This window comes from Chrysochloris asiatica, unplaced genomic scaffold, assembly GCF_000296735.1.
Source record: "Chrysochloris asiatica unplaced genomic scaffold, ChrAsi1.0 scaffold00041, whole genome shotgun sequence".
Classification (NCBI taxonomy): Eukaryota; Metazoa; Chordata; class Mammalia; order Afrosoricida; family Chrysochloridae; genus Chrysochloris; species Chrysochloris asiatica.
This window is the reverse complement of record NW_006408559.1, coordinates 8,614,957-8,620,270: the sequence shown is the minus strand read 5'-3', so window position 1 is coordinate 8,620,270 and position 5,314 is coordinate 8,614,957. Positions and strand designations below refer to the sequence as shown.

At 43.9% G+C, this 5,314-nt stretch overlaps 1 pseudogene; it reads left to right on the top strand.

The window, feature by feature from the left end:
- Positions 1-2,740, top strand: part of LOC102824439 — a 36,004-nt pseudogene extending 33,264 nt beyond the window's left edge.
- Positions 2,741-5,314: the final 2,574 nt, after the last annotated feature.

Genomic DNA, 5,314 nt, shown 5'->3' with positions numbered 1-5,314 from the left:
TGAGGTTGGCCCAGGATCGAACATTGTTTCGTTCTGCTGTGCATGGAGTCGCTATGAGTCGGTTCCGACTCGATGGCACCTGACAACAACAAGATAATAGGCCATGTTTAGATGGCCGTTCAAATATAACACTAGGGTGTTCTGGCAATGAAAAGAGAAAATATCTCTGCAGGTAGAATACCAAGGACATTTGCTAGCATGTCCCAAGCAGCTGCCTGGGAGTAGAATTCAGGCCAGAGCTCTAGTGTAGAACTGGGGTTCTGGGAAAACATGACAAAGCAGAAGAGTTGTAACTCCAGTAAGTGGTGGGGATGTGGTCACAGGGCAGAAGGCCCTGGCCTTATAATCAGAGTTTAAATTCAATGCAGGCCATACCAACAGCAAGGTTAATTTCATGCGGAGTCACTGCCATGAGGCTCCTTTAATGGTATTTGACTATGGGTGTAGCTTGTTTCAGAGTCTGGGCTAGGATAATTCTTAAAGAAAAGGTTAAGTGAAGCCTGCTATTGTGTGGTGTATGAAGGAAAAGAAGGTAGAAAGATCATTCTATCTTGATCTTCTAGTCACTGTCTTAAGAAATATTCCTGACAGAAGTCATAAAATGAAGTCATAAAATGTTTAATTTGGATTTTTAAGCCAAACTCCATCCTGATTCTGAGAGTTGGTGGCCAGGATCACTATTTCGTTGTCATCTCTTTATGTCTATTTCTGTGGATGCACAAGGCAGCGTCGCCCAGCTCATTCATTTGTACAACATTGATAGATAGCTGCTCTCATTGGCCTTCTGATCTCCTGTGAAGAGCTTGGTATCCAAGCAATTATAAATCATACACTTCTTAACCATCATATGCTTTTGACAAATACTCCTTTCTATTCTCAGAGTCAAGATTCATCCAACTTTGCCTCATCATCCCAAAAGATGCTGATTCATGAACCATTATTTTGAAATAGTGCCTGTTTCATGGTTTTTTTTGTTTTGTTTTGCCTTTGATCATCAACTGGAAAGTGTATGTGTATAAATATAAGAAATCTATACTCTTTCACTCAGAATATTTTCTTTGTCAACTCTAGTTATCATTTGTTATATTCTCTGGCCATCTCTTCTAATAAATTCCCATGGTGGAAGACGATCTTAACAGTCTAGGAAGAACAAAGAAGTGTTTATTTATCCATTATTCTGTTTCAGCTCTTTTCTGGGCCCAGGGAATAAAATGATGAAAAGATGCCAACCCAGTCCATATGTTGTTTTCAGTCTAGAAGGGAGCCAAACTTTCAACCAATTATAATACATGTGATCATTTTAAAGAAATTAATTAAATGGAGATTAGCAGATGTATTGATGAAGAACAGGGAAACAACAACAACCACTGTTTGCTGGTGGGAATGTAGGAAAAGTTTTACAATGAAGGTTGCACTTGAATCTTGAAGGAAAGTTCTAGACAGGAAGAATGGGCTCTAGGAAAGAGAGTGACATGCTCAGAAACATACCAGAGGTAACATAAAGTGCAGTTTGAGGAAGTGGCCAATAGATTCTCCTCCAGATTAAAGCAGTCTTACAACAGATTTGCCTAATGCAATACATCATTGGATTTCTTGACTACTGCTTCCATGAATTAGTGCTGATTGTGGATTCAAGTCAAATGAAGTCTCTAACAATTTCAGTCTTTTCCCCATTTATCATGATATTTATTGGTTCAGTTGTGAGGATTTTTATTTTCTTTACATTGGGGTACAATCCATACCAAAGGCTGTAGTCTTTGAATTTCATCAGGTCAAGTCCTCTTCACTTTCAGTGAAGTAAAGTTGTATCATCTTCACATCACAGTTTGCTAATGAGTCTTTCTCCAATCCTGACACCATGTTCTTCATAAAAGCTAGCTCCTCAGACTGAATAAGTTTGGTGAAAGGATACATCCCGGTGCACATCTTTCCTAATTTTAAACTATGTACCATCCGCTTACTTTGTTCTATGACTGCCTCTTGGTCTATGTACAGTGAAGATCTGAAAACCCAAATTTATCCAGAAGACAATATTTTTCCACCAGATTATTAAAGACATCAAAGGGAAGTCTGTGGTTAATATTCTTTGACATAAAACCTACTGCTGTTGAGGTGGATGTGGTACAGGGAGTTTACTTGATATAATATTTGCAAAGTCCGCACCAGGAAACTGTGCAGCCTCACGGTCCTCTACAAGGGTGAACCCAAGGCGATGCTGCTGAAAGCCGCCCACGATGTGTCCTCCTTCAGCTTCTTCCAGAGATCCAGTGTTCAGAAATTCATGACCTTTACCAGTCAGCAGATTGTGGAGTGCTCAGTGAAAGGCAGCAGAGCATCCGTCAAAGAACAAAGGTTCCTGTGCCATGTCTACACCCAAAGTGACAGCCGCGCAGGTGTGGCCATTGCCGACAGTGAATATCCTTCCCGGGTAGCTTTTGCTTTGTTAGATAAGGTGCTGGATGAGTTCTCCAAGCAGGTTGACAGGACAGACTGGTCAATGGGATGCTCTGCTACAATCCATCACCTTCAGAAATACCAAACCCTCGAGAAGCTGATCCCATGACCAAAGTGCAGGCTGAACTTGATGAGACCAAACTCATTCTGCACAACACCATGGAACCCTTGTTAGAGTGAGGCGAGAAGCTTGACAATTTGGTGTCCAAGTCAGAAGTGCTGCGATGCAGTCTAAGCCTTCTATAAAACTGTCCGGAAACAAAACTTGTGTTGTGCGATCATGTGATGTCAGAAGCCCTGCGCTGGACACGTTGCCATCGCAACAAGAACTGTGGAGGACCCAGAGAAGAAGTTGTCACAGAGCAGGGTCCACGCTGGAGGTACCTTTGCATTTGTCCTGTTGGGCGTTTCCCCAGAGGAACTGAGGAGGGTGGTGGAAGGGGTCTGGTAGGTGAGGGAATGTGCACATTTATATGTCAAGTTATAATTTCTGGAGAGATCATTTGACGCCATCAGAGACATAGTTCTGGACCAAATGAAAGCATAAACTCTCAGTGACTCACATAGATGTTGAGGAAAAAAAGAAAAAGAAAGTGTGAAGACCTGGAGTTAGAAAACCAAAGGGAAGAACCCCAGCATTTCTCAAGTGGAGGGAACTGATGTCAAGACACAAGAAATCTCCAAGGAATGCTGGGCTGAAAGGAGACAGTGAGCTTTCTGCAGAGTAAGCACTAACTTCCTAAACTAGGAGAGAATAAATTTACTAAAGGCATCTACTTGGCGTTTCTATTATAGCAACATTAGATAATCAAGACAGAATTTGGTACCAGGAGAATGGGTTGCTGCTCTAACAGATACTTAAAATGTGGGAGTGGTTTTGGAATTGGATCATGAGCAGAGGCTAGAAGAGTATTAAACTGCCTAATAGTGAGAGCCTAGATTGGCAGAAGAGACGGTTAGAACTATGGATGTTAGAACTATGGAAGTTAAAGGCAATTCTGATGAGGGCTGAGAAGGAAGTGGGAAGAACTGTAACACTGGAGATGGTACAGACAGTGAGAAGAATTGACATGTGAGAAGATTGTAGCAGCAGAACCAGAAGACGGGCACAAGACAGCACAGAAGCCGATCCATGGAGCCGAGAGCCAAGGGCCTTCATGTAGGAGGCTTCCTGGTGCAGTGGTGTGCCTCTGGGGCTTGTCAGGGAAGTGAGACTCGCTGATCCATAGTTTGAAACAGCTGAGTGCCTTCCGGCCAAAGTGACTGGTGGAGTGCGGTACTTCTGGGCACTTATCGGTAGAGCTAAAGAGCTTTGTAACACTTGCTCTAGAAGAGTTAAGACCAGGCTGACCTCATCTAGAGATCAAGGGACATGGGAAGCAAAACTGTCCCATCTCAAAAGGTGGAGTCATGACCTCTGGGGTTTCTAAGGGTGGGGGTCACAGTTTTGTTAAGTTTCAAGGAGTAGGGTTCTTCACCAACTGAGTTCTGGAGTGTGAGACTGCCCTTAAGATGGGACTCTGCACAAAGCTATGCAGTGGCACTGCTATGCCCAAGGGGGGAGAAGAACAGGGCTTTCCAGGGCCATTAGAGTGGGAGTACCACTCAGATGGACTAGAAGAATGGTGCTGCCCAAATCCATGGGAGAAGAGTTACCATTCCGGTGAACCTGGAAGGCAGAGCTGAAGGCCAGGGTTGGCAGGTCTCTGCCCAGAATCCCAAGAGCATGGCCAACACCCAGAGACTGCAGGATCTCAGTGAACAGAGGATTCTTTTCAAGGTTTGAGCGCTAATGTAAATTGTTCTGCTGGAATTTTTTTTAACTTGCTTGATGCCTGTTACTTCTTCTTTCCCTCCAGTCACACCCATTTGTCATGGAAAGGTCTACCTTGTATCCCGTACTCTGGAAGCAGACAATTTGCATTCTAGACTTACAGATGCAGAGAAATTTTGTCCCAGGTTGGAATTTGGACTTGGAAGACTTTTGGGGTGATATGATAGGATGTGTTTTGTGTGTGGCAAGGACATTTATTTGTTGGGAGTGAAAGGGTGGAATGTCATAGGTTGAATTGTGTCTTCCCCCCAAAAAATATGTCTCAACTCAACTGGACCATGGTTCTTAGTGCTTTGGCATTTATGTGATGATATCCCATGAGGTGATCTAATGGGCTGAACCAATAAGAGGATTAATCCCACTATGACCCTGATCCAGTGTATAGGAAATTACCAATGGTGTGGATGCAGCACCTTTTATCTTTCAAGAGATAAAAAGAGACCTGTGTAGAGAAAGGGACCTGCTACCACTAAGAATGAAGAGCCAGGAGTGGAGTATAGCCCTTGGACCTGGGGTCCCCACACTGTAAACCTTCACTCAATTCACGATACAAAGTTAGAAAAAGCAAAAACGACAAGTGGGGCCTGTCCTGTGGACCCTGAGATGCTTGCGCAGAGAAACAGCAGTGTGCTGATGTGGCTGAGAAGTAGGGGAATTAGAGGTAGCAGAGCCAGAGCACAAGACAGAGCGACAGGCTTCCTGGCCCAGGGAGTGAGCAAAGGTGAAAATGCCCTTTGGTCATTTATCAGAAACCCTAACGGGGCTCTGTAACTCTTGCCCAAGAGGAGTAGAGGCTGAGGGGCTGAGATACTGAGGTGTGCTTGTGGTATTAACTGAGAAGAGGACTCCGGACCAGAGAACCGCTGCACTGAGTTGTCTGTGATCCTGATTTGTACCCTGCTAACCTCATATGGATGCGAAAGCTGGACAGTGAATAAGGAAGATCGTAGCAGAATCGGCGCTTTTGAGTTGTGGTGTTGGAGGAGAATACTGAAAGTGCCATGGACTGCCAAAAGAACCAATAGA